The 17,378-nt window shown below is 37.1% G+C and overlaps 1 protein-coding gene and 1 pseudogene across 1 annotated transcript in view; one reads left to right on the forward strand and one right to left on the reverse strand.

The window, feature by feature from the left end:
* PDE7B (phosphodiesterase 7B) overlaps positions 1-17,378 on the reverse strand; it is a 462,623-nt gene that overhangs the window by 400,619 nt on the left and 44,626 nt on the right. The window lies entirely within an intron of this gene.
* Positions 1,953-2,745, forward strand: LOC110208915 (large ribosomal subunit protein uL10m pseudogene; annotated as a pseudogene).

Here is a 17,378-nt window from a genome sequence, read left to right on the forward strand (position 1 = left end):
ACTGATAAATAATCAGGAGATATGAATAGTTTTCAGATGAAGTAATCAAAGCTATCTACAGCCATATTCTGAGAATGTACTCTAAATTGCTATTGATTGGAGGAATGCAAATTCAAACAATTCTGAGGTACTACCTCACACCTATTAGATTGGCTAATAGGACAGAAAAGGAGAATGACAAATGTTGGAGGGTATATGGGAAAAATGAGACATTAATGCATTGTTAGTGGAGTTGTGAACTGAGCATTCTTTGGAGCAATTTGGAACTATGCCCAAAGGGCTATAAATCCAGAGGTTTTATAGCCCTTTGGGCATAGTTGCAAATTGCTCTAGATTTGCATCCAAAATTGCTCTAGTTCTGCATCCAAAAGAGATAAAAAACAAAAGGGAAAAAGACCTGTACATATGGAAGCATTTATAGCAGTTCTTTTCTGGTGGCAGGGAGTTAGAAATTAGGAGGATGCCCATCAATTGGGGAATGGCTGAACAAATTGTGCTATATGATTGTGATGGAATATTATTGTGCTATAAGAAATGATGAGCAGAATGCTCTCAGGAAAACCTGGAAAGACTTACGTGAGCAGATACAAAGTGTAATGTGCTGTGTACAAAGTAACAGTAATCTTGTAAGATGATTGGCTGTGAATGGCTTAGCTATTCTCAGAAATACAATGATTCAAGGACTAATGATGAAAAGTGCTATCCATCCTTAGACAAAGAAATGATGGTGTCTGAATAAAGATTGAAGTATACATTTTTTACTTTATTCATTGTTCTTGAAGTTTTTTGTTGGTCTATGTTTTCTTTCACAATATGACTAATATGGAAATATGTTTTGCGTGACTACACAAGTATAACCTATATTGAATTGCTTGCCTTCTGAATGAGGGAGGTGAAGAAGGAAAAAGGGAGAGAATTTGGAATTCAAAGTTTTAAAAATGAGTGTTTAAAATGTTTTTTACATGTGATTGGGGAAAATAAAATGCCAAATAAATCTTAAAACAGTTTCTAGTTTTATTTATTAGTTAAATGGTTTTCTTACTTTCAATTTTATCAATCTCTCCTTTGATTTTCAGGATTTTCAATTTGGTGTTTAATTGGAGATTTTTAATTTGTTCTATTTCTTGGGGTTTTTTTTTAGCTGCATGCCCAATTCATTGATCTGCTTTTTCTTGATTTTATTGATGTAAGCAATTAGAGATATAAAATTTCCCCGAAGTACCACTTTGCCTACATCCCCCAAACATATATTATGATTATATAAGGTTTCATGACAGTTTTCCATTACAGTAATTTTGTTCAAAGAACAGTTGAGTATTATAGCCAAACAAAAGAATAAAACAAGATTTATGCTTACTGGATACATCTGGATGCTGACCAGTTTTATAGAGGATGTCTTGCACATAGTACAAATAGAAGAGGGATTCCTTTTTAATACTGAAGTTCTATAAATACTTCTATTTGCAGATGACATTATTCTAATTACATTGGCCCTTGAAATACTACAAAGCCTCTTTCATAAAAGTGTAGATTCTTGAAAGAGAATGGCTTAACCATTCAGAAGAAAAAACAAATTTGATAAAAAAAAACAAATACTAGTCAAATAGCAACATAGTCTATGGAGTTTGTCCACATAGGTACATTTGAAAGGAGCTTCAGATAGAGAGTGAGCTCAATCACACAGTGAATAGCAGGAGACGACAGACTTGGCTGGATTGAATTTGGGAAATTGTGCAGCACTTTCATTGATCCTAAGCTGTTTATCCGATTTTTGATATCAACATTTTTCTAGCAATGCTATCTGGCTGAACATCAGGCACCAAGTGATCTCAAGAGAATTGAAAAGGTGATCCAAAGGGAAAGATTCAGAGTGGGAGCAAGGAGGTTCTGACCCCAGAGCCCCATAATCCTCTTCCATCTCCAACCAGGACCAGTATAGATCTCTGGCAAAGATGGCGGTAGCCATGGTTGGAATCTTGGGCTGCTGACTGCACCCCAAGTTGGCCAGCTTTCCACCATGCAGTCTGTTTGCCATGGCTAAAATACTGTCGCCTGACCCATTTGAGTTATGAACTTTGAGCAACAGAAGCTGATGGCACTGACCCAGTATTTCCTCCCACCCTCATCCCCAACTTATCATTCTTCCATGTTATCTGCCCTCCCCTCCCAAGCCACCCTCAGAGGAGCTGGGCTTGAATTGACTGCTCTGGAGAGATGTGACAGAAGTTTTCAGAAAAAAAAAATGATTGCTGTCTGTCAGAATGTGGCCCTGAGTGCTGAGGACAAGCTCTTTGTCAGGCACTGGTTTTGGAAACACAACATCTCTGTGAAGATCCTTCCCAATTCAATCCTGAGGCCATTCCTGGCAGGATCCAAGTACCAAAACCTACTGCCTCTCTTTTCTGAGCATAACATGCTGCTGGGGAGCTCGGAACCCGAGGCCAGGGAGATTCTTCCGATCTTGAAGAGCATGCCTGTTCTACCACTACTTGGTGGCTGCATTGATGACACCATCCTCAGTCATCAAGGTTTCCTGAACTACTCCAAACTACCCTCACAGTCTTTGATACAGGGGGAGCTGGTAGGGAGCCTGACTCTCCTGCCTTCTCAGACCCCCCTCCCTCCTACAGCAGCAGCCCCTTCAGTTGAGTGCCTTGCTGGATCAGTACATCAGACAGCAGCAATGACAGCACCGTACCCAGCACGGGAGAGCAGGCTCCACCTGACCCTGTAACAGACACTTAGCTGGGTGGGTCTCAGCATCCATAAATGTACTTTGACTAAAAAAGTTACAACATCTTCCTGTATATATATATATATATATATATATATATATATATAATGTGTGTGTGTGTATATATATATATATGTGTATATATATATGTGTATATATATGTGTGTATATATGTGTATATATATATATGTGTATATATATATGTGTATATATATATATGTGTATATATATGTGTATATATATGTATATATATATGTGTATATATATATGTGTATATATATGTGTATATATATATACACACACACACATATATATATATATATATATATGTGTATATACGTATGTATATATATATGACTTTATTTCATGGTATGAACAAAAGCCTAAAAGTTAACATGGGAAATCCTTGTATTCTTTCTTCTGTCATCAAATGCCCAAATTTATATCACCAACAATGACTTGAATTCAATAAGTGACAAAAAAGGACTTGGCTCAAGACTGCCCATGAAAAGAATAGCAAAAGGAATGGAATACACACACACATGGATGTATATATATATGTATGTATGTATAATGTATGTATGTATGTATATATGTATATATATGTATACATATGCATATACATCTACACACACATAAATATATATATATATATAGAGAGAGAGAGAGAGAGAGAGAGAGAGAGAGAGAGAGAGAGAGAGAGAGAGAGAGAGAGAGAGAGAGAGAGAGAGAGAAAGGGAGGAGAGAGAGAGAGAGAGAGAGAGAGAGAGAGAGAGAGAGAGAGAGAGAGAGAGAGAAAAGAGAGAGAGAGAGAGAGAGAGAGAGAGAGAGAGAGAGAGAGAGAGAAACAGAGGAAGATTTCTAGAATGTTGAGTATATAGAGGATTTATGGAAAGACATTAGCAAGATTAAATGTGTTTGGGCATTGGGGGAAGGGAGTTAGAAGGAGAGTTTACAATCTACAATGGTGGAGAATTTATGATGTGATTGCAAATCCACTTAAATATTGAAGTAGAACACTATTCTTCACAGTGTAGAAATAATTATGAGGAGCTGAGGCCAAAAATGAAATTTCTTTCTCGTTCTTTTTTTTTTTCTTCTTCTCAGGCAGTTTGTTCCATTAATCTTAAGAGAGGTTAATTAACTTGCTCAAGGTGCACAGCAAGGTCAGTGAATATGTTAGGAACCAAACCCAGGACAAAACAGAATGAATCAGTAATGCTTTTTCCTAGTAGTCTCTCAACCTGTGAATTATCAAGCTTTTAGAGTATTGTGAAATGTTACACTGAATCTATTTAAAAAAAATAACACCCCAACAATTCCTGTGCAGAAATTGCCTGAGAATTAAAAACATCAGTGCTTAATATTCTTATTTCCATTATGATCCTGTTTGTGAAGAATATCTTGCTTTATTTTTCATATTATGGCTATTGCTGACTCAGGACGCAAGGAAGAACAAATTGTGTAATTTGAGTGGAGAGGAATCTTTTCTGCAGTTGTTCTTAAATAAAAACACATATAATGAGCCAAAACCTGCCTGGAGATCTGTGTGCACAGCTCCCATTGACGTCACTTGGAAGTATGTGTGGGCAGAAATTGGCCCACTTACTCAAGCATAATCTTTTGAAAACTGAACATTTTTAAATCCTTTTATCTCAAGCTACAGTAGGTAGAAAGCAGTTATCATATGTAACTTTTCTTATTTACTTGGAAATAAACTAATTTAGAGCTCTGCAAGGAATAGTCTTATAGGAATCCTCTCCATTTGGAGACTAGTTACCTCTTTTTAAAAACAGATTCAAAATAAAAGAGGCCTTAAATAATTCATGTAGTCGAATCCTCTTGTTTTACAGATGAGGAAACTGAGTCTCCAATATATCTGGTGACTTGGCCAGGATCACACAGTGAATTAGTGGGAGAGTTGGTACTGCAGATCTGATGTCCGTTTCCTAACCAGGGCTCTGTCCACAACACGACAAACATCTCCATTCTGTCTCCACATAGATTCTCAAGCTTACAGTGATTGTCTGAGGGAGTCCATTCCCCAGAAGTGGCAAAGGGCTACAAATAAAAGGGACTGACAGTGACTCACTAAAATAGAAGTAATTTGGGCCAGAGGGTGGGAGCGGAAAGCAGTTGAAACCCACTAGAAACACATTCATCCTGAGGAATTAGAATGCCAGACAAATTAAGGAATATCTTGGGAGACTTTCTCAACTGTGAGAACTCAACAGTTCCAAATGTACTTCAAACACAACCCATATGGGCAATCTTTAGGAGTAAGAAAGCACCACCCTTTCTTCCCCAAGTTCATTTTGGCAAGCTTGTGTTGGTCTATATAGTATATGACCATTCACTCATTACACATAATTCCAAATTCAATTTCCAATGAGCAACTAACTAGATAGAAATCAGTCTCTTGAGTAATAATTTATATATTTACAAGTATGTATCTGTATTTCTGTCTGTGCATACTTACATACATACATATGTGTGTATGCATGCGTGTGTGTGTGTGTATGTGTGTGTGTGTGGTTGTGTGTGTGTAGAAACAGAAAGGCAGCAGGGACAGAGAGGGTTTTTTTTGAGCCAAGAAGACAAGTTCAAGTCAAATATGACCTTGGGCAAATCACTTATCTGTTAGTTTTCTAAGAAATTCTCTAAGACACAAAGCTGTAGAAAAGGTGTTGGCTTGCACTGGTAGACAGGGTTTTTTTATCTGGGAGTTGCAGATACCAATGAAATCACATATATATGTATATATATGTGTATGAATGTATATAGTTATATATATTTATTATGTGTACACATAATATATTATGTATCACACAGATATAGATATATACTATATCTCTATTATAGGCATATTACTGGTATACCTATAATATAAGCATATTCCTCTATCTATCTATTGCCTATATATATGATGGAGATATAGGTATATATCTATATTCAAATCTATGATAGATGTGTGTGTAACTAATTATAAATTTGAAACTAAAAGTGACTTTATAGAGGTCATGTGGTCCAATCAGATGAAGAAACTGAAGCCCAGAAAGGATAAATGACTTTTCTTATGTTCTATAGATAATAACAAAGCTAAGCCAAGAACCAAGGTCCCCCAGCACCAAATGTAGTACTCCATTACACCATACTGCTTTCCTATATAGGCAAGTTAAAAATTAAAGACCCTATATACCCTATATATCTTATATGCCAGAGGTTTTTTTTTTAAACTTGGTTGTTTTTTTTTTTTTTGGTCATGATTCCTTTGGCAGCCTGGTGAAACCTGTGGACTTTATCTCAAAACAATTTTTTAATGCATAAAATAAAATACATAGGATTATAAAGGAAATCAGATATATTGAAATATGTTAACAAAATATATTTTTTTAAAAGTCCATGGATCTAAGGTTAAGAACCCCTGCTCTGTATTATAGATTGCTGTTTATTTCAGTAGCCATCAAGTTTACCTACAGAACAGAACTGACTTTTAAGATTCTCACCTGAATGGAATTGATCTTCTTTCTTACCAGCCTTGGAAAATATCTACCCATCAGAGAGCTTTTCTCTGCCCTTTATAAGGCTTTGCTCTTTTTACGTTTTCCTTGTTTTGCTTTGCCTCTTCCTAAAAAGAATTACTACCCACTGGTAGAATGTGTCATTCCCCCATTTCCCCCGCCTTTTTTTTTTCCTCCTTGAGGACACTGTGTGATGGTTGGTCTCTTTCATTTCTTCAGTAAATGTTTGTGGTGGTCCAAGTTACAGAAGTGTTGTAACTGGACACCCAAGTTTTTGTTTTCTCCTAACCACAAGTACACCATGGACTGTGGGAGCTGCAGTTTTGTGGGGAAAGGCATGGGCAAGTTATTCTGTACAGGAAAGGTGGTATTCAAAAATCTCCTCACTGGTTCAGTCTTATAAGCTTATCATTTTTAGTGCCACCAGAGTATAACATTACAGAGAAGAACAATAATAGTGGTATTTCTTATTTATAGAACACTGAAAGGTTAACAAAACATTTTTCTCACAGCAACTCTGAGGAGATAGTATGCATATTATTACCCATATTTGACTAATGAAGAGAGTGAGCCTCAGAGAAGTTATGTTGTATCTCAAGATCATAAAATTTATTAAGCCTCAGAATTGTGACTTGAACCTGGGTCTGCAGACTCTTAAACCAGTTCTTTCTCCATGATGCTAATGAGATGAGCAATAATGAAAGCTAATTTGGATATAATAGCATTTCCTAAGAAATTTCTGGGAATAAAGCTTGATTTATTTTGTCATCGCTTTTTTTTCATAATTCAAAAGTGATCCTTGCTTTTCCATTTTAGTCTCAGAAGATTTTTTTTCCTTAAAAAGAAACCCAAGCAGCAGCCTGACTGTAGGGTCTTGATGGGATCAAGAAAGCTAAACATTTAAATAAAGGCTTTCTTCTTCCAAAATATGTATGGTTTGAAGTCCCTGATTCATTCTGGAAATTTACTAGATGATGCTTCTTGGCAGATATAACTGAATACATGACTAACAAGGGGCAAGAGGGCAATTATATTTATTTTGTATATTAAATTGGCTCTCCTTCTTATAAGTGTACTTTTGTGTTTACATAAAATAATTATTTTAACCAGCAACAACAATATTTTGTATTTCAGTGGAGTCTTTTCATGGAAAGATATAAATAAACCTTAGATTTCAATAAATTCAATCAATAGTTATTGAATTATTACCTACTACGTGACACATTATGCTAGGTGATAAAGGAGATCCAAGATAAGGTCCTGCTCAAAAAGAGTTTGCAGTCCACGAAGAGAGATAAGATATGCAACACCTCTGCCCCCCCCCCCAAAATCACCCAACATTCACACTACAAAATAGAATATGAATACATAAGGGAGGCAGAAACAAAGTAACTAAATTCCTAGAAGGACAGCTCACTTTCAATTTGGGGGCATCAGGAAAGGTTTCATGGAAGAAGGGGAATTTTATTTGTATAGTCTTCTAAACTTCCTTTAAACTCACTTAATTGTTTCTCCATAATCATGGTGGAAGGTACATGTAAGTATTCATACCCCTTTTTTCAGATAAGAAAATTGAGTCTTTGAGAGTCAGTCAATAAGCATTAATTGTTTATTATATGCTGGGCACTGTGCTAAGTAGTTGTTGTTTATCCTTCATTTTTTGAAGAGCACTGGTGACATTACAATGTCGGGTGAGGGGACAGTGTGTTTGGCTGTGGCTGATCAGTCCAATACAAATTTGGAGGGCTCTACCACAGGTCAGGCACAAGTAGTCCATTTGGGATGGAGATATCTTTGGATTTGTCCTGCTTATGTTTCCTTTGTGTTACTGCAATTCTGCTTTGCTCATAGAGCATAGCACCTTCTTTGATGTGGGTATGACATGCTGGGCATTTCTGTGCTAACATCTCCCATATCTCACAATTAATTGTAAAGTTCTTCAGAGAGACCTTGAGAGTGTCCTTGCACTGCTTCTTCTGAGCACCACGTGAGCATTTGCCTTCTGTGAGTTATACATAAGATAGCTTTTTAGGTAAGCATGTGTTTGGCATCTGGGCTTTGTGGCCAGCCCATTGGAGTTGTGCTCTCTGTAGAAGAGTTGGAATGCTTCACAGTTCAGCTTGAGAGTGGACCTCATTGTCCAGTGCCTTTCCTCTTCAGATGATCTTAAGAATCTTCCTAAGACATTTCAAGTGGAAATGGTTCAGTTTTCTAGCATGCTGCTGATAGACTGTCCAGATTTTACAGGAATACAACAGTGAGATCAGCACAATGGCTCTGCAGACCTTTAGTTTAGTATGCAACTTAATACCTCTTCTCTACCACACTTTCTTTCAGAGCCTCACCTACATTGAATTAGCTCTGGCAATGCGTGTGTCAACCTCATCATCTATGTAGACACTCTGGAATGTACACTGCCACGGTAATTGAACTTATCCACAGCATTCAGAATTTCTCCATTTGGTGTAACTGATTGTGCTACGTAAAAATAGTGTGGTGCTGGCAAGTGTAGAACCTCTATTTTCTTGGTGTTAACTGTCAGGCCAAAATTAGCACAAGTGGCAGAGAATTGATCCATATTCTGTTTCATCTCCGTGTCAGAGGGTTACTGAGTGCACAATAATCTGCAAACAAAAGGTTATGTACCAACTCTCCCTCCACTTCGGTCTTGGCTTGTAGCCTTTTCAAGTTAAATATTTTACCATAAGTGCAGTAGCTGACCTTGATGCTGTTTTGTCTTTGTTGAAGGCATCTGACAACATCACAGAAAATAACATGCTAAAAAGCACTGGAGCAAGCACATAGCCATGATTCACTACATTGGTGAAAGGGAAGGCATGAGAGCATTGCCCTTTATCCAGAATCTGTGCAAGCACACCATTATGAAACTGGAGTACAATACTGACAAACTGCTCCAAGCAACCAAATTTTGCCACAATCTTCCACAAGCCTTCACAACTGACAGTATCAAAGGCCTTGGCTAGGTTGACAAATGTTGTGTACAGACCTCTGTTCTGCTCTTGGCATTTGTCTTGGAGTTGTCAGGCAGAAAACACTGTGTTGACTGTTCCTCAGCACTTTATGAAGCCATACTGGCTCTCGGGCAGATGACCATCTTCTAGGTGAAGGCATGGCCAACTAAGGAGGACTCTGGCAAGATTCTTGCCAGCAATGACTAAGAGAGAGATCTCACTGCGATTGTCACAGGGCAGCCTGTTTCCTTTTCCTTCATAGAGATGGATAGTGGAGGCATCTTTATCTCCTGAGGAATAATTTCTTCTTGCCATATAATTCAGAAGATTTAATCAGCTTCTATATGAGCAGTGAATCTTCTGCTTTGTGGATTTCTTCTGGGATGGAATCAGTGTCAGGGGCTTTGCTACTTGAGAGGAGCCTGATGGCATTCAATACCTTTTCTTCAGTTGGAAGTTTGGCTAGAGAGGGATTGATTACAACCTGAAATATATGGTCAATGGCTTCAGCATTGGTTGATGATGGTCTGTTGAGAACACTATGGAAGTGTTCAGACCATGTCTCCAGGATCCTGTCCTTTTCACTGATCAGTGGGTCTCCATCAGCACTGAATAGTTGAGATGCACCATAGGTCTTTGGCCCATAAATAGCCTTTAGGGCATCATAGAAGCATTTTGCACTGTTACTTTCAGCATAAAACTGAATTTTATCTGCCTTCTTACCAAGCCAAGAGTCCTGAATCTCCCTAGGCTTTGCTTGCCCTTTTCTTTTGATGGAGTTAAATGCTGAGTAGTGGGGATACAAAGGAAGCCTCTCCCCAGTACAATCCATCTTCTGAAGGAGAATACTTTCTAATGGGAAAGAGGACATGTAAATATCTACACATGTACAAGACTATATATATATATATATATATATATATATATATATATATATATATATAATTCACACATACATATACATATATACATATATATGGAGAAAGAAGAGAAGGGGAGAGAGAGAGAGAGAGAGAGAGAGAGAGAAGAGAGAGAGAGAGAGAGAGAATAGGTTAAAGTAATTTGAAAGGGAAAGACACTAATAGCTAGGAGTGACTGGAAAAAAACGTCTTGCAGAAGATGAGATTTGAGTTGAGACTTGAAGGGAGCAGGAGAAGCTAGGAGATGGAAGTGCAGGAGCAGAACATTTAGGCGTGGAGGACAACCAGTGCAAAATCATAAAGAAGGGAAATGTAGGATCATCTTGAAGAAACTTCAACTAGGTTTGTGTAGCTAGACTGTAGAGTGTATAGAAGAGAGTAAGGTGTAAGAAGGTTGGAAAAGTAGGAAGGCAGGTCATGAAAAGCTTCAAATTCTAAGCAGAGGACCTTATTTTTTATCCTGGAGGTGTAGGGAGCCATTGGAACTCATTGAGAAGGGGTGGGAGGGGCCAGACAAAAGGAGAGATATATTAAGATCCACACTTTAGAAAGACTACCTTGGCAGGTAAGAGAAGAAAAGTTTGGAGTAGAGACTTTCGGTAGGGAGACCAGTTAAAAAACTCTATGGCATTACCCAGGTAATACAGGACTGAACTAAGGTTGTGGTTTATGAGTGGAGTGGAGAGGACATAAGGAGATATGCTGTAAGGGTAAAAACGATAAGATTTGGCAATGGATTACATATGAGTTGAAGATGACCCCAAAGTTGAGGGATGAGTGACTGGTGGTACCCTTAAAGTGATAGGTAAGTTCATAGGGGTCTCCCCTTACATTGGGGGTGGGAGTGGGGAGAGATGTCTTATTTTGGACATAGCAAGTTTGAAATGCCTACACAGGAAATCCAGTTTGAGATATATAAGACAAAGGATGTATATGTAGATATAGGAATCATCTGCAAAGAGATGATAATTGAACAAATGAGTTTGTGACTTGTATACTATTACACAGCTACTAAGTTGCTGAGGCAGAGATGGGAATCAAAACTAAATCTTTGATCTCCTCCTCTAGTCTTTCCCTGAAGCACCAAATCTTATATCTCAGTAAGGCAGCTAGGGAACTAAACATATATCATTAAATATATCTGTTTCTAAGGTAGAATGAAGCAACTGTTACAGAAACATTACCAGCCAGGATATATCTAATATTAAGTAGAGTTTATGGGGGCAGCATGTGATCGACTGAGTTGAAACAATCAAAGTTAATATGACAAAACTTACAAAAAGATTGGTGGAAATGATTAACAGGTGTGATCTATTTTTGGTTTTTAATTTCATTTATGAAATTATGCTTTATTATTCTTCTGGTTTTTAAAATAATGCTTTCCATTTGTATAATACTTTTAACTTTTTAATGTGATTTAATATACTTTTTCTCATATGTGCACTTCCCAAAAATTGCAGAAAAATGTGTCTGGTGGTAGGTGACCTTTCTTTCTTGTGCAAGGATGGCACACTTAAATAGCATTTAGAAGTCTTTTGTAAAACTCAAGACATTGTCCCTTATGTTACTCAATGTTCTGTATACAAGGACTTACTTTCTGCTCCTGCTGGAGCTTATTTCCAGGAAATGGTTTGTTTCTACAGACACTGTCTACTTTCTATAGTCAGACAATGAAAACTGTGCCTTAGTTTTCAGGAAACTTACAATCAAACTCAGAACCCAAAGTAGGAGTAAATGCATCACAGATGCCTGGTAATAACTATTCCCCTCCCCAAATTAGATCATCTCTGTTTTGGTTTTTATCCTTGATTGTCCTATATTATTTCTTCAATGAATAGTTTAAAAAAATTTTTCCACCACCACAAATCACAAACCCTTCACAACTTAATAGATTGTCTTCATGAATTGCTGTGGCCAAAAGAATCATATGATGATAGACACAGAGTGCATTGATGGACTGATACTTAAAAGTTTTTTTTTTCTGCTTGTTGGGACCTGACAGAGCTTGTGTTGCACTGAAATAGTTTTCAAGAACCTGAGGTCACATCCATGCCATGATGAGGCTCTAGTACAGGTCTTCAGTGGCATAGTGTAGCTTATATTATATATTTTTTCTTTTTTTTTCTCTTTAGGCAATTGGGGTTAAGTGACTTGCCCGGGGTCACACAGCTAGTAAGTGTCAAGTGTTTGGTGTGAGGCCAGATTTGAACTCTGGTCCTCCCGACTTCAGGGCCAGTGCTCTATCCACTTCGCCATCTAGCTGCCCCACATATTATATTTAATCTTGGTAGCTGATTCCCTCAAATTCTTTTGCAAGTAGGTAGAAGTAGGTACAAATCTTACATAGATACACATATACATGAGGAATTGAGGGGATTAGAACAGCAAGAGGTAGTGGGTATTGAATGAACCACACTGACTCCATCTTGTGACTCAATTCTGGAGCTTGCTCAGTTCCCTTTCTATTCAGTTACAGGTCTAGTCCAGTTTCTGTCCTGTGAGAAAGCTTTCTTCAAATGTGGGAATTGTGAGAGGGCTTTGTTGCATTGCTGCACCTGGGAAGCTGGACCACCTCTACCTATTGCTTAGAGACCTTTAATTAAGAACCTATGTTATGCTAATCAGAAACCCAGTCAGGTCTGAAGACTGATGCAAGGAGTTTTCTTACAATTATACATCTCAAGCAGCCCATATGTCTTATCTGAAAACTGGCCCCATACTGGTTAGTCAGTTATTGTTTCCATGTTCCTTTGTTTGAGTACAAACTGGTGGGGGAATACAATATCTCTTTTTCTGAATTCAGGGAATTGTACCTGTTTGCTCTCCCCTTCCCAACTTGGAAAGTCCCTAATCTTTCCTCTAATTAGAAATCAGATTACCTAATTTTGTATCCTAGTTAATTGTTTCTTTTAATTAATTGGTCTTATTTGATTAATTGCTTTTAATGTATAAAAAAATCTGTCACCTCCTATATTTGGGGTGTAGTGCTAAAGCCGAGGAAGGCTACTAGTTCTGTTTTGCTATGCAAGTGGCATGCATTGCTTAATAAATCAGTATTCTCAGAAGCTCAAACTTTTGTTTCTTTCATCTTTCACTTGCCACACACATATGAAGATGGGTCAATCACAGGATCATAACTTTAGAGCCAAAAGAGACTTTAGAGGTCGTTGAATTTAAACCTACTCCTCATTCCCATTTTACAGAGGAGAAAGCAGGCCAAGCAAGATTAAGTGACTTGCACTGGGTCACACAACTATTAAGTGTCTGAGTCAGGATTCAAACCCAGCTGTGACTTGCTGGCTGTAAGTCCAATACATTTTCCTCTATATCAAGCTTCCAGTCCCTACTGATGTCATCTACCTCCCTGCCTTACTCTTCTCTTTTCAATAGTTCATATTTATATACATATTCAAAATACAAGAATTTACTGAGTACCCACTGTGTACATAGAATATATTCTGCTTGAAGGTACTGGAAAAGGGTGTGATAACAGGAAAAAAAGCAGAAGACTCTCTCCCTACTCTCAAAAGGCTTATAGTCAAAAAGGGGGAAAGAATATGACTTCCCTTCCACAACTATCCCTTTAACTTTACATTGCTCTTTGACAATTACATTTCCTCTACATATTAAGCAGGTGTTAGAAATCAACAATGAACTGGACTCAGAAATGAGCAGGAGAAGACTGAGCTTTACCCTATTTGAGAAATGGCACCCTGCTTTCAATGATCCCAAAGAGCTCCATGTCACAAAAGCTGATGAATGTCAATTTTCATTTTAATCTATAAGATGAGGGTGATCTGGGTTCAAGTTCTGCCTCTGACATATTTTAGAGATTATTAATTGCAACTAAAAAACTACTTGAAACAATTAACTTTGGCAAAGTAGCAGGAAATAAAATAAACCCACATAAATCATCAGCATTTCTATATATTATCAACAAAGCCCAGCAGCAAGAGATAGAAAGAGAATTCTATACCAGATCTAAAACTGTATTATAAAGCAGCAATCTTCTAATCTATTTGGTACTGACTAAGAAATAGAGTGGTGGATCAGTGGAATAGGTTAGGTACACAAGTCATAGTAATCAATACTACAGTAATCTGTTTGATAAACCCAAAGACTCCAGCTTCTGGGGCAAGAACTCACTATTTGACAGAAACTGCTGGGGAAACTGGAAAATAGATAGCCAAAACTAGGCATAGACCAATATTTCACACCCTATACCAAGATAAGGTCAAAATGGGTACATGATTTAGACGTAAAGGGCGATATCAAAAGCAAATCGTGGTTTCCCCCTTTTCTGATTTTTCTTATACAATATGACTAATGTAGAAATATGTTTAACATGGCTGTACACGTATAACCTATATAAAATTGCTTGCTGTCTTGGGGAGGGGGGAGGGAAGGATGGGAGGGAGAAAATTTGGGACTCAAAATCTTACAAAATGAGTATTGAAAACCATCTTTACATGTAATTGGAAACAACATAAAATATTTGGGAGTCTATCTGCCAAGACAAACCCAGGAACTGTGTGAACACAATTACAAAACACACAATAAAGTCAGATCTAAACCACTGGAAAAATATCAATTGCTCATGCGTAGGCCAAGCTAATTTAATAAAAATGACAATTCTACCTAAATTAATTTACTTTTTCAATGCCATACCAATCAAACTACCAAAAAGACTATTTTATAGTGTTAGAAAAAATAAAACAAAATTCATCTGGAAGAAAAAAAGATCAAGAATATCAAGAGAATTAATGAAAAAAAAAAGCAAAGGAAGATGGCCTACCCATACCAGATCTAAAACTATAATATAAAGCAACAGTCATCAAATCTATTTGGTACTGACTAAGAAATAGAGTGGTGGATCAGTGGAATAGGTTAGGTTCACAAGTCATAGTAATCAATACTATAGCAATCTGTTTGATAAACCCAAAGACTCCAGCTTCTAGGGTAAGAACTTGCTATTTGACAAAAACTGCTGGGAAAAGTGGAAAATAGATAGCCCAAACTAGGCATAAATCAATATTTCACACTCTATACCAAGATAAAGTCAAAATGGGTACATGATTTAGACGTAAAGGGTGATATCAAAAGCAAATCAGGAGAGCAACGAATAGTTTACCTGTCAGATCTACAGAGAAAGGAAGAATTTGACCAAACAAGAGATATAGAACCTTATCAAGTGCAAAATGGATAATTTTGATTACATTAAATTAAAAAGCTTTTGCACAGACAAAACCAACACAACCAAGATTAGATGGAAAGCAGAAAGCTGGGAAACAATTTTTATAGCCAGTGTTTCTGATAAAGGCCTCATTTCTAAAATATGTAGAGAACTGAGTCAAATTTATAAGAATATAAGTCATTCTCCAATTGATAAATGGTCAAAGGATATGAACAGGCAGTTTTCAGATGAAGAAATTAAAGCTATTTATAGTCATATGGAAAAATGCTTTAAATCACTGTTGATCAGATAAATGCAAATTAAAACAACTCTAAGGTACCACCTCACACCCATCAGATTGGCTAACATAACAGAAAAAGAAAATGATGGGTGTTGGAGAAGATGTGGGAAAGTTGGAACACTAATGCTTTGTTGGTAGAGTTGTAAACTGATCCAACCATTCTGGAGAGCAATTTGGAGCTATGCCCAAAGGGCTATTAAATTGTGCATACTCTTTGATCCAGCAATACCACTATTAGGTCTATATTCCGGAGAGATCATAAAAAAGAGAAAAGGACTCACATGTACACAAATATTTATAGCAGTTCTTTTTGGCAAAAATTTGAAATTGAAGGGAAACCTATTAATTGGGGAATGGCTGAACAAGTTGTAGTATATGAATGTAATTGAATACTATTGTTCTATAAGAAATGATGAGCAGGAAGATTTCAGAAAAACCTGGAAAGACTTTTATGAACTGATGCTAAGTGAAGTGAGCAGAACCAGAACATTGTACACAGTAACAGTAACATTGTATAATGCTCAACTATGATAAATTTAGCTCTTCTCAACAATACAATGATCCAAGACAATTCTAATGACTCATGATAGAAAATGCTACCCACATCCAGAGAAAGAACTATGGAGTCTGAATACAGATCAAAGCATACTATTTTCACTTTTTTGGTTGTTTTTTTTTCTTTCTCATGGTTTTCCCTTTTTTCTGATTTTTCTTACACAATATGACTAATGTGGAAATATATTTAACATGATTGTACATGTATAACCTATATAAAATTGCTTGCTGTCTTGGGGAGGGGGGAGGGAAGGAAGGGAAGGAGAAAAATTGGGGACTCAAAATCTTACAAAATGAGTATTGAAAACCATCTTTACATGTAATTGGAAAAAAATAAAATACTATTAAGTGCAAAAAAAGTGAAGAAATTGAGGCTTAGAGAAGTTAATGACTTGCCCGGGGTCACACCACTAATAAATATCTGAACTTAGCTCTTTCTTACTACAAGCCCAGTTCACTATCCACTGCCCTGCCTAACCACTTAACTGTTGTTGTTGTTTTTGTCTTTTGTTCTCAAAAAGGACCAATAACTTTAGAAAGGTGATGTCCTGACTTGCAAGTGAATTGGATTGAAGTGAGGCTGGGCTCTGCAAAGTCATCAGTTACAAGACAGCCTAAAACTTTGTGGACAAAGCTGTTTTGTTTGTGCTTATAACCTGCCATCTGGGCCTGGGTTTCTTATCTAAAAATGCTAGAAGTGAGCAAGGGGAAGAGTGTTTGAGTAGATGGCTTCCGAGGTCCCTTACAACTCTTAAGCTGTGATCACATGAACCTAAGTTTACTGCATTACAAATGGTCCAAAGATAGCTCATGGAGTCAATATTAGAGGAGAGCCTAATGGATGCCCATGCATCACTTGGCACCAGTGATTTTAAGGAAACACAAGGAGACACAAATCCAACTAAACATGAATCCATTTTCTAGGATTTCAATAAGTAGCATTCATCTTAAAAATGAATCCTGTCATTCCAATGGTTCACTCTAAGAATTGCTGAATTGTGAGACCCCTTAACAGTCACTTGGAGATGAGACATAAGTTCTGCTTATTGCAGAGGTGCCTTCTGCAAGGTGGCTGACTATCATCCTCATCTTTCCTAACATGTAGCCAGTGGGAACGTGGGTATCTAAAACACATTGCATTTCTTCTCATTAAATTATTTGCTTTTTATTCTCCTACAGAAAAAGGCCAAAGTTTTTTCATC

Source organism: Phascolarctos cinereus, unplaced genomic scaffold (assembly GCF_003287225.1).
Source record: "Phascolarctos cinereus isolate Bilbo 61053 unplaced genomic scaffold, phaCin_HiC Scaffold_5;HRSCAF=322, whole genome shotgun sequence".
Lineage (NCBI taxonomy): Eukaryota > Metazoa > Chordata > Mammalia > Diprotodontia > Phascolarctidae > Phascolarctos > Phascolarctos cinereus.